The 13,263-nt window shown below is 33.1% G+C and overlaps 1 pseudogene across 3 annotated transcripts in view; it reads left to right on the forward strand.

The window, feature by feature from the left end:
* The window catches only part of LOC118188017 (octopamine receptor beta-2R pseudogene), a 414,059-nt pseudogene that overhangs the window by 16,149 nt on the left and 384,647 nt on the right, over window positions 1-13,263 (forward strand). Inside the window, exon 2 of one of the 3 annotated variants that reach the window (XR_015041426.1) lies at window positions 8,913-9,196. The exons of the other annotated variants lie outside the window; for them this stretch is intronic. The product of XR_015041426.1 is annotated as an octopamine receptor beta-2R pseudogene, transcript variant X3 (transcript). Of the gene's footprint in view, window positions 1-8,912; window positions 9,197-13,263 lie in introns of those variants that run through there. 3 annotated transcript variants of the gene reach the window in all.

Raw genomic sequence — 13,263 nt, forward strand, 5'->3', positions numbered from 1 at the left:
CCTGCAGTCGGTGCGGGAGCAGTCGCTTTGCTGTTGCTCACTCTCGATCCTCGGTCTAATGATTGGTCAGTGAAAGTTGTCTTCTATTCTGGAGAGAGCGTCTCACAGAGAATTTGCCAAACTCTTTTACTGGGTTAACGTAAATATCCAAAATACACGAAAATAACATAATAGTATCCAAAATACACATAATAGTAAAGGAAAATATGCACATATGTACATGGGTATGTCAGATTCATATATTAAAGAATGGGATACTTTCGTAGAGAAACTAGCTCGTACTGGATCCTTATCAGTGGCCGAGTGGTTAAGACCTCTGAAAGCTGGTGGGATTTCGATCCGGGTTCGATCCCAGGCAAACGGCTACTTGGTTTGCATTCATGATTTTCCCCACGTGTAAAGTGAATATGAAGCATTTCCATTAGAAAGTCCTCCACGAAAGCTGCTTACCTCTTAGCTTCGTGTGCTTTGCTGTATTCAAATAACGTGTACTTTGCAACTTAGCTATTTTCTGTGTAGCTCTCGTGTGGCTTGCTGTATTCAAATAACGTAATCTGTTACGTTGGGATTCGAACCTGAGCCGAACTGCCAGTGTTCGACAGTTAGGCAATCGGACATTCATTGGCCCCCAAAACTGGGAAAACTTCAAAAGTACAGAAATTGCTCAAAACTGCTCAGCATACTTTCCAAACTTAAACGTTTTTCCTTTAAACAGATAGATGGTATAGGAGTGAAAAATAAAAAAAAATTAGTAGCATTTAACTTTTAACTGAATTCAGTGAGAAAATGATGAAGTTTTCCTCATCAACTTAGATATATCTCACGTGATATTACTTGGTGATGTCATTTATTAGAGATTTATATCTTCTCTTTGCGTGTCTGTTTCTATCACAGATTTTTCTAGAAAGGAAGAAAAAAGAGTATTGTTTTAGCTGATTGTTATTTTGTAGAGATAATTTCTTGATTACAATGGCAACATCATTAAAGACGGAAAACATGTTTGATTTCCGTGAAATAATGTGCTATTTGTAATATGCGTGCATCATTTTGGTGTTGCAGTGGAGAGGAAAATTGAAATTTCTACTCGATTAGAACTAACGATCGAATATATATCGTGTTCGGAACATTTTAGATAATCTTCGGTAGTTTGACTTAACGGTGAGGCGTTGAATGAGTCAATCGTGTTAAAATATAACTCACAAAGTTTCCTTGTTCACGTCCTTATATCTAGCTAGACTTCATAAACACATTTTAAAGTTTGCCTGTATTGATTTCGATATTCAGTACCATTTGTTAAATTACACAGTGTAAAAAGTGTTCTCAGTTCTAATAACTTTTTATATAATTTTAAGTTAGATAACTATAAAAAATAATATATTATAAATTAGTTAGAGTTTTAGAATAGTTTTTCTCAATGTGTTTTTATAATGTTCTTTTTTATTTTATTTTTAATCGAAGTTTTCTAAAAGTGAAATGGTACAGATTAAATTAATTTTGTTTATAATAAAAGCAGCTATATAAAACTTTTATCTAGATCTGTCATTATAAATCATTTAAATTAAAAAATGTTTCTGTGGTATTATTTCACAATTTTTGAATATTTGATCTATGCAAATTTTGAATTGCCTTGTGTGAGGCGATTTTACCTCTAAAAGGGCTTTCTTTATTGTATTTGCTATCATAAAAATAATTTCGAGAATTTTTATGAGCACTATGCATGAGTTGAGTAAATTTAGTTTCGCTCTCAAATCTATTTTATTGTACGATTAGAATTGTTCGTAATCTTTTGTTTCACACAGAATACTTAAAACGCTTTCGAACAGTTTTGGATCATAAATCAATTTTAATGTTTTGTGTTATACTTTATTTCTTTAAGTAATAAATATATCATGGAAGAGAAAATGCTGCTATTATTTAACTGGATCTGGCAAAACATGCGAAAGCCATCAGCCGAAAGAAGCGATGCCTTTGTGAGAACATTTTAGGGAACGTTGCTAGTGTTCCCGTTCACATGACGAGATCCCCGACTGTTTGCCAGGAATTGAATCAATCTTTTAACTGATAGTAACTGGATCATAAATATTCTGAATAAAAAATTTTTTAGGATAGTTGAAAAGATGTTTCTAGAACTTATTCATTCATATTTTGTGAAAATCAGAGCATGCAATATCGAAAATATTTTACAGGGTTTCGCCAGTTTTAAAAATTCGCTGTGTATATAATGAAGTTTCATAACATTATATGCTGACATAACTGAACGTTGTTAGGCAAATCTTACGGAAGCTTGCAGTCCCTCATCAATTTCTTTCAATTACCTTTCTTATCCTGCGCACAGTCTTCATTTCTTCCCTCCTTCCTATCTTTCTCCTTTTTCAGTGTATATGTCCAGTTATTTCGTAGTCATTTTGAAGAGTATGACGAGAACATTCATATACATTTGCACCTCTTCTTTGTTAAGGTATTTTCTCCCTCCTTTTCTGTATGTTGCCTGTAATGTAATTATGTAACTGAAAGCTAACTCGACGTATATTCGAGAGGTCCAGGGTTAAGTCCCGCCGAGGGCATTGCACATTTTTCACGTCACCAGCATCAAGATTCGTAATGACTCTACAGTGGCGCTCAAATTAAAAGGTGGTGAACAATAATTTGTCTTGGCGATAGGGTTCCCCTTATGCCCAGTCACCCTTTAAAAGGGGGAGTATATAAAATATTTTATCCCTCCCTTCCGTATGCCTTCGTGGTGTAATTGGAAGCATATTCGACGCATATTACAAAGGCCCAGGGTTCGAGTCCCGGTGAGCACAATGCACATTTTTTACGTCTCAAGCATAAAAAATTCCTGATATTGTATTTGATTTTTTTACTTTGTGTTATAAATGTTAAAATATTTAAAATAAAATAAAAACAAAATACATTTCTTTGTCATCAATATAAAATCGTAATGTACATAGTTGGCAGCATTATGGATAGGGAAATCAATGTTTTTAACTGATGTGTTTCTGTATTAGAAGGATATGGGTTATGGGTTATTCAATTATGGCAAAGCACACGAGGGCTAAAATTGTAATGTGCGTACTTGGAAGCATTACGGATAGGGAAATCACTGTTTTTAACTGATTTGTTTCTGTATTAGAAGGACATGGGTTATGGGTTATTCAATTATGGCAAAGCACACGAGGGCTATCTGCCTAAAGGGAGGGATGCCTTCGTGGAGGACGTTCTTAGGGAAACTGGTTCGTATACACGTTACACATGGGGAAAACCACGAAAACGCCCCTGCAGCCAGCCCGTTCGCGTGTTTCGAACCTCGGACCGAACTACCAGTGTTCAGCGTCTTTACCGCTCGGCCGCTGGTGGGCCGTATTAGAAAGATAATGTATAATTAAAGGTATAATAAATTTAAGAAGTAATTTTTTTAAATTTTTAAACGAGAAACATAATCAAAATTGTAAAAACAACCTTGTATTTAGCGTAAGTATAATGAAACACTCAATCGCTTTCGAAGGCAGCTAAAGGTCCCTCCTCATCAGGAGAAAGAAATACCTAGAAAGAAGAAAATAAAGGAGAAGGAGTCACAGAAACACGTGGTCCTTATCAGCACTGCACGTGGTTATAACTGGATTTTTAATCAGAGTTGCACTGGCCGCCTACTTTTACTGAGCCAGGCTATCTCATCAAGCATAAAGAACAAGAAAAATTAGCGAAGTTAAAATAGGAAGCGAGGGGCAAATGCACCTTCACGCTCAAAATCTGAACTTCAAAACATAATAATTGGTCGTTGTATACTAACGTAAGGTTTTTGCAATTGTCCTAAATTTCTTAGAAATTATACCAAGAAATTATACCTTTAAGAAACCTTAAAGATATAATTATCTTGAAATCCTGTATATGGACATTATTTTCATAATATTAATGAAATTTGATAAATTAACATTTTCTAAGTATGCAGAATTATGTATTTAAAGAGTATAGCAGACATATGCGCTTTTGAAGCTGAGGATGGTGGTTTGGTAAAACCATCGAAACTAGTCCTGTGAAAATTTGAAAATATAACGCTGATTTTTGTTGGTTGACTTCTGAATTAGTATATGCTAATAAGTCAACTTATCTATCCTGCGTAACTATATTACTTGTATAAAATTGCATATAGATGTATTATAAGTGTACTTCAAGGAATTTAATGTGAGGAATTGGTTAAGTGCAAATGTAAACAAACCATCTGGCTCTTTAAAATTCAGAAAGTTTAGAAATTTGTTTTTACTATTTTAGTTTTAGTGCAAAATTTTACACGGGGTTTATTTTAAAATGTTTATAAAAATCCAAATTTCAATATGAAAATTTAAAACTGTATTTTTTAGTTTTATAATGTACCTAAATTCCTTAATATATTTTTTCAGGATATAAGTCTACTCTACCTATTTCAGTTCCTTTTCTTCAAGCATTAAATGCAGCCCTCCTAAGTATCTTACTAAGATTAATTACTGTCTTACAAGTTTTGCTCATATGTAACGTCAATCACTCTTATTAGTCTACTCCTGGGTCTTCGTTTCTTCTACTTCTTTAAGTGCGTGACGCCAGCGTTAGGAAGAGCCTAACTTTGAACTGTATTATATATTTCGCTATGAGCTTTTAAACAATTATTTTTGTAATACGATCTTCAGAAATATAAAGCTAAATTTGTAACGCTTAAGTTCCTAACTATGCCGTTTACTTTTAATTTTTATCCTGTGGCTTACGATTTCGTATGCATTCATTTCATAGATGTAAATTAATTAACGAATAAGATAATTAGTGCGCTTTAGCGATAACTGATAATCGTATAGTTTTAGCGTCCTCTAAAATGAATGACTATTGTGATAACGTTTTTGCTACCAGTCTGCTTTTGAACAAAATCTTCGACTTTACTTACGACTTCCAATCTTCGACTTCGGATCTTCCTTTATAGTAAACTGGGTAGTATAGTTCCAGGTGAAGTGGTATACATTTACTACATTCCTGTTAAAAGTTATTCTGAACTCAGTTCTGTAACCAATCTGTTCTGCAGCTCCAAAATAGGGCTAATAAAGTTTAATTTAATTATTAGTTCTATTTATCTTAATTAGTTGCTAGGCGATAACATGATTTGAGAATATACAACAAATTTGCCATAAATAACAAGCTTTAAATAACAAGCCTTACATGTGTTATATTTAACGATACTTGTAGAGCAAGTATTAGCAATAATAAAAGTGTGAATTTATTGAAATATGATTCGTTATGTAGCTCGTTAGCATGCTATTGGTACTGGACTTGTGTTTTTAAGTGCTAGGGAATGCGATAGCTGCCTTTGAGTGTTTGTGGTTTTTCCATATGTAACGTGAATACGAGCCGGGTTTTCTTAAAAATTCCGCTGAGAGAGCTCTTTCCTCTTAAACAGATAGTTCTCCTGTACTTTCCCATAATCCAGTCCAATCATGTTATTATACTCGGAAAAGTTTGAGATATAGCTAAATGGCACATGTTAAACTTACTTGATCGTATGTGCGTTCAAAGTAGTTTCCTTCAACACTAGTGCACATTTGTTGGCGAAATTTCCTTAGATTTAATGTTTCAAACTATACATTTCTTTGAATCGATGAAAAATAAGCTTTTATAGCTTCATCTTCGGATTGGAAACGACGGTCACGTAAATATTGTTTTAGATTAAAAAATAGCCATAGGTCACACATAATCAAGGATAAGGTCACAACTAAGCAGGATCAGGAGAATAGGTGGATATTCTATGACTTTAATTTGTTTTTCTTCAAGAAATTAAACTGTCATTTTTTCTAAATCAGAAAAAGAATTTTCGCGGCGAAGCATGAATTCCCCTATAATCACTTCCTGAAGAATTTCTGCAAGCCACTTGGTGGTGTACCAGTTAGCTGTCATTGTCTTGTTTCTTGATGGCTTTTACTAATCCTTTATTTCTGAAGAAAACAGCGTGCATTACGTTTTTCATTGCTCGTTGTTTCTGCACCATTGTTGGCTGTCATGACCATTTCCAAAGACCCATAATTTGCCTTCTTCACGTGTTGGAACGTCAAAGAACGGTACATGCATGTTTTTTCTCCAATTATGTATCCACCATCTGGATCACCATCTTTAACCTTTTAATTGTCAAATGGTGGAAACATACACGTTGCTTCTGAGTAGCAATGCCAAATAAAGGGCTAAGTAATTTTATGATTTAAATTAAGACACTCTCCGATTTTTGGTGGTCTCTTAATTTAAAGAGGATTCAACGACAAACTAATTTTTATATGCATTTCTTCATCAATAATTTTAAGTTAAGCTATGTATTCAATGTTAAGTTCCTTTTGCATAATGTGGTAATGTTTTGTACAATCGACACATTTTCTGGAACTATAGTTGACAAAGATCTTCTTGTGTGATCTTTATCGAAGAATCTGAATATAGTGCCCCGAGATGGAGCGCTTCATTACTGTGAGCTAATTGTAGATGTTGAAAGCATTCATCTTGATTTGTTCCAACTTTAAAATCATAGAAAATGTTAGGGCATAGAAAATGTTATCTCGTCAGCTTCATTCTCTTAAAATTTAATTTACAATGGATAAACTGCAATTATTTATACAAATTATTGCGTATGGACATAATTCAGATTTACATATCTAAGAAATAACTCTCTGTAGCACATATTGTCTACTGCTTTCTCAAAAATTTCAGTTTCCTACATTTTATGATGTTTGACAAATAATTGATAAAATGCTAGTTTTTACTTCCTTGTACGAAGCAAAAGAAATATTGTGATCTCGAAAAATTTCGGGCATCATATGTCAATGGAAATATCCATTCTGACCGTCCCCGAATTCATTTGGAATATTTTTTCGCGTGACGTCTGTACTTGCGGACAGAATAAAGGACTCTTTTTGCAGAATGCGGTCCATTTTGATAAGTAGAAGAATGCGGTCCATTTTGATAAGTAGAAGAATGCGGTCCATTTTGATAAGTAGACAATTCTTTTGAGTTCAATAACAAAGGCAAAATTCCTGTCAGTAGCGAACAGCTAATAAAATATTGAGTTCCTATCTATCAGAATGGACAGTGATGAATAACAGTGAGTGAAAAAAAACAAGAAAAAAAACAAGTAAGTAAAATATCAGTATCGCAGAACATGTTAAATATGTTAGGAAAGTGATCGAGTGCAAATTGAACAGAAAGGGGAAAAAAGAAAGAACATCAGAAAGTACGCTAATAAGTTGCTATAACCGAAATATTAGTTAAAAAAATTTTTTTTGAGTTAATAAGCATTGCGTGGTTAACTGTTTTTCAATTCATGTTACATGCATTTTCCCATGTTAATGTACTTAAACAAGTAATTAAATTATAATAAATAAATTATAATAATTATTATTAATAAATTACAAACGATATTTTTCTAACTTGGAGTTCTTAAATCATCTACGGCAGTGGTCCCAAATTGGCGCGCATGCGGCTCCCGAAGCAATTTTACACGGCCCTCAAATACATTTTTCGTTAATTAATTAGCATTATTATGACGGGAATTATTATGGCAAGGATGTGGGCAAAGGTAATTTTAATGATTTTGAGTCCAAGGTTTTTCTGTTTTCATTACCACTAAAAGCAAACGTGAGTAACATCCTAGAAATCTAGAAATGGAGCTAATTAGTTTACGATATAAATCTTATTCAAAAATACAAAAATGATTAACTTTTTTTTTTTTTTTTTTTTGCTTGTCTAAAGACAAATATTCTAATTTACGCATTTTTGCAATAAAAATAATAGCTTTGTTTGGTAATACTTTTATGCAGTTTTTTTCCATAGTTTCTGAAAAAAGAACCAGGTTGGTTGATGAGCATTGTAAATTCATATAAAGATAGTTTCTGTAGTAATTTTTCTCAAAGGTTACAGACTATATCAAAATATAAGCACCATGAAGTGTTATAACTGAAAACTGTAGTAAGAAATAAAGGAGTTTATAATTATTTACGTGTATGTGCGTGTGTGTGTATATATATACCTACTATATATTCTTTTCTGCATGCATCAAAGAAAAATTTAATAAAAAAAGATAATAGGTTGTCATAATTTATTATCAAATATTGTTCCATGTAGAAAATTTTCTTAATTTATTTATTTAAGGTAAAAAAAGGTATTTTGTGCTTACGTCAGTGTGAGAAACTTAACATTTAACTGTCAATTTATAATTTATATGAATTACAAAGTGTAAACAACGGAAATTTTTTTTTGCTGATATCAACCTTTAGATTTCAAACAGAAAATACATATAGATTGCAATTTTTTTCGCTTTCTTCGTTATTATTAATATTTATATATGTTTTGATAAATATTCAGTAAATAAATGTAAAATTTATTAAAAAATTTGTTTTCTTATTTAAAAAAACTTTTTATTTTGGTTAAAAATTCGACCCCTCAGCTGCTTTCAGATTGTGCATGCTGCCCGCGTGCAATTGATACCACTGATATAGGGTTGGTTTGATTTTAGTTTATTTGGTTACGGCAAAGTACTCGAGGGCTATTTGCCCAAGGGAAGAGATGCTTTCGTGGAGGACTTTCTAACGGAAACTTATATACACGTTATAAATAGGAAAAACTGCGAAAAGCGCCTAGGCAGCCAGTACGTTCGCGGGGATTCGAACCCCTTACTGAATGCCAATATTCAGAGCCTTTATCGCTCGGCTGCTTATGGGCCCACTGATCTAGAGAATCCAGCTTAAATTATTAACCTGTAAATTCGATTGAAAATTCAAAAATTCCGTTTTCATAGGTTTAAGTGCCATTCTCTATAAATCAGTATTTCAGGTTCTGTTAATTTATTTTATGTTAAATAAACCACATTTCTGAATTTTCAGTTTTCATGATAGAACAAACAAGTTATTATTTTATTACAGGAAAAGAAAACAATAGAACAATTGAATCTATGAAGAATGTTGGAAACTTTCTGTCAAATAAGAGAACAAAATATGAATGGGCTATATTATGGTTGGTGTTGATGGAAGAATGCGGTCCATTTTGATAAGTAGACAATTCTTTTGAGTTCAATAACAAAGGCAAAATTCCTGTCAGTAGCGAACAGCTAATAAAATATTGAGTTCCTATCTATCAGAATGGACAGTGATGAATAACAGTGAGTGAAAAAAAACAAGAGAGTAGGAAAAAGCCTCTTTTTCACAGCAGAGTCACAGAGTGTTGAATGAAAGAGAAGACAAATAAAAAAGCTTTACTTTTATACTCTAACTAGTAAGTCCCAGATTCTCTAATGAATCGAATAAGCAAACGCATGAAACTCTACAAGGTGCTGATGTCAATGCTAACGCTTGAAATAATAACTAAAGTAATAATCATTAATAACTAAATAGGCAAGTCATACCTTAAAGCTCATTGATCACATAATATCTTAAAAACTAAAATCAAAACAGTTCGCAGAATGCATATGATAGAATTAGATCATAATAACTATAAGGCTTATAGCATTCTGTTAATTGTATTATTCTAAAAATTCTCAATTTTAAGTATAGAAAAGTGTTTTCAAAAATAAGAGTCTTTAAACATAGGATTCCATTTTAAATTACTTTACAACCATTGCCATTCTCAGCTTGGAATCAAAACATAATTAAACATTTTGAAATTTTCCACTGTTTTCAAGTACTGAGTGTATTTTTCTGTTAACAATTTGTTTAAACTTTGTGAAGTAAGAACTTTTAAATGCTGCTCCGGATATCGTCATCATTTTACGTACCAATATAAATAGCGTACGGAAAATACAACCATATGGCAACACTCTGTAAATGTAAGATTGATCAGCTGACCATGCCCCACACAATTATCTGGTTGTAACTATGGTTTTCCACCAACAAACGTTCTTAATAAAGTTAGAAAAAAACATGAAAGCAGTACCTTTAGTACGGGTAATAACCATAACCCAAATTTATGGTTTCCTGTCAACATTTTGTTAGTTTTTCAAAGCCTTTGGCCCTTATCAACATCAGTAGGCCAGCCAGAGCGCTCTGCTTCTAGAATGTCATAGTCCGTTTTTTTAACTTTCGGTTCCACATCTTCACAGTATGAAATGATACAACATTAATACCGAAAGCGGTACCCATGATTTGGTGACATCAATCACCTGCCTATTTTCGGAGAGATTGTGATTGGATTATGAAAGAGTCTTGGGCAGTGATACCACGGTTTTGAAAACGCGATCCCGAGAAACTGGTGAGCTACCTGACGTTATTTAAATTTAGTTTTAGGGAAGTTATTACGGGATTACAAAATAGTCTTGGACATTAAACCAGGGCCTTGAGTGATGTGGCGTAATAGAGCTGGTGAGCCAAAGCCTCAAGAGATGTGATATCGTGAAACTGGCGAAGTACCTGTTATTGTCAAAACTTAAGTTCTGTAAGAAATGTAACTGGAATTATAGAACAGTTTTTGAACTCTGAACGCTATGGTACCAAGAAATTGGTGAGCTACCCTAATGTTGTCGAAAATTAATTTTGAGAAGATTGTCGTGGGATTAAAATTAGTCTTGGATATTGACTCTAGGGCCTTGACTATGAGACACTGAGAAACTGGTAGTCATTTACGTCAAATTTCAGCTTTCGGCAGGTTGTGATAGGATTAAAAAATAGTTTCATGCATCAACACCAGATACCTGAACGATATGGTAGCGAGAACCTGGTAAGCTACTTACTGTTGTGGACGCATGCTTGTCATGGAATTAGAAACCAGTACTAACATTTACACGAGGACACTTGATGTTGTGGTTGCGAAAAAAATGGTAAGCTACCAGATACTGTCAAAACTTAGTTTTGAGGAAGTTATGATGGGGTTAGAAAATAGTGTTGGACGCTGCTACGAAAGCTCGAAACGATATGGCAATGAGAAACTTTTAAGCTTTTGTATTTGTTTTTCTATGGAAAGGCTTGATCGCGTCGTATTATATACCTTGCATATATCTTTCAACGTAGTAAAAGCGTTTTTGATAAATTTTAAACGAACAGAAGATTAGTCCGTGCACTATATATAACTTAAAAAAATATACATGAATGTTAATTTGATAAGGGAAAAATCTGAAGGAAACAGGTATTTAGAAGTAGCAAAATAAACCTCACGAACTTTGAACAAGCAATATACATAGGTCCATGGGAAAGTAATACACATTTCATTGTAGCTGTGTAGTTTCATTGTAACTGGCTAAGTACTGGAAATATGAAATTTTGTAAGTAGAAGCAGTTTTTCTTTGGTCACTCAGTATATGATCCTTATGATTTACTGCATTATAGGCAATCTTTGCTTCCATTACACGAATACACATCCGTTGCATCGACTGCTTGCTCTTAGGATTGAAATAAAATACCCAGGTTTCACTGCACGTAATGACTCAATGAAAGCCCTCTGAACAATCCCAAAAGAAACTTTGCAAAAGAACATCATGCACATTCTTACTTATTTATATTACCTTCCTTGTCTACTGACATCGAACCCATATAGATCCCAATAACTGGAATAACTGGATCAGTTGATGTATCCCAATAATTGGATCAGTGTTAATACAGATTCTTTTGTCATACTTGTGTGCTCCATCATCCGTCTGGTGGTGGTGATGCATTTGTCATTTTGGATGAGATCCTCAATGACTGTTGCATTTTTATCTATTGTTACAGTTGACAGTCTGACTGACTGTGGTTCATCTTATTGTAATACTCCGAAATCTCTGAAGACATCAATACATATTACTTCGATTCATTGCGTTGTTCTTTTAGACTGGCAATAGTTTGCTGTAAATCAATGTTGTTGAATTATCCCCGTATTTGTACAGTACAATTCTATCACGGCACAATTGCATAATAGGATATCACATTCAGCATCTATGGTGGCGTACCTGCAATAACAAGAAATATAATTTAGATATATGTTAGGGGTACATGACAAATACTTTTAACTGCAAATTTCAAATACGAACTACAACAACATTTTGACCCGACCTATGTGCATAATAAGAGAAATACGTTAATTTTTCAGACAAAGGATTTTAAGGTAAAAATGTGAATTCTGAAAACGACAAAAATCTTAACAGTGATATTATAATCAACGAATATTATTCCAGAGAAGGAGCTGGAATGTAACAGCTAAACATCTCTGTTGACATGAATTCTAATTTCATGATACATCGTGAGAAAATAAGAAAAAATTTCTACGACTTTTGCATTGAATGGTTTAGTCACTAAATTGCAGACCTAATGTTTCCTTCAGAAATAAATAATTAAATTGCATCCAATATGGTAACATTTGTTTCTAACGCTTTAAATATGACAACACCCATGTTTTCGAGAAAATTCTTTCATTTCTATATCGATTTCTGTCAAACGACATACAGCGAGAAATAACAAATATGACAAATGAAATGTTTTTCTACCCCAGAATTTTTTCTTTCACTACCGTACTACCTGAACTTGTCCATTAGATCGCGTGACAGTCATTTGTCATCAGTTTCAGAACATTCTTTCGAACAGATTTCTCTAGGAAGATCAAAAGTAAGTTTAGAAAGAAATATGTATAAAAAGCCAAAGTATAATGGTAGGTATTGCATGGTTACACATCACTTTTGTTTTCTTTCTGAAATATAATAGTTATTTACCGAACACAACAATTTTTATATCTGTAATTAGTTATTCGCTTTAAAACATTTACGTAAGGATGTTCGAAAATTTATTATATATATATATATATATATACACCATTAGTTTGGTTTTAGGAAAATTACAAATAAGTGTATGTACCAAACGATTTTAAAGTAATCCCCGTATGTCATTATAATATTACTTCTAATGTACTTCACCTATGGGAAATGGACATTAAAAATAGAATATTCTAGTGGGACTAATAGAAATGATATAACTTTAAAGAATGATAGAACATGGCAAAAATAATTTTCGTAAGACAGTGGAAACTCGGATCACGAACGTCTCACTTCACGAAATTTGGGTTCACGATCAAATTCTCTGAACAAAAAATGCTTCAGATCACGAGCAATATTACGAATACAGTTATGAAAAGTCGGCAACATATGGTTTTCAAAAGGGATTTTGAGGTAACTATGCCGCATAATTAACACTCAGTTATTTCTGTAAATAATTTTAATATTTTACATTACTTGACTGTAATTAATGAAGCCTGGCAGTAAGTGGAATTACAAGATCACTGATTTGGGATGGAGAAAATTATGGTCAGATTAGGTTGATT

The sequence above is a fragment of the Stegodyphus dumicola genome, chromosome 1 (genome assembly GCF_044657685.1).
Source record: "Stegodyphus dumicola isolate Sdum_Otavi_A_Nest chromosome 1, ASM4465768v1".
Taxonomy (NCBI): domain Eukaryota; kingdom Metazoa; phylum Arthropoda; class Arachnida; order Araneae; family Eresidae; genus Stegodyphus; species Stegodyphus dumicola.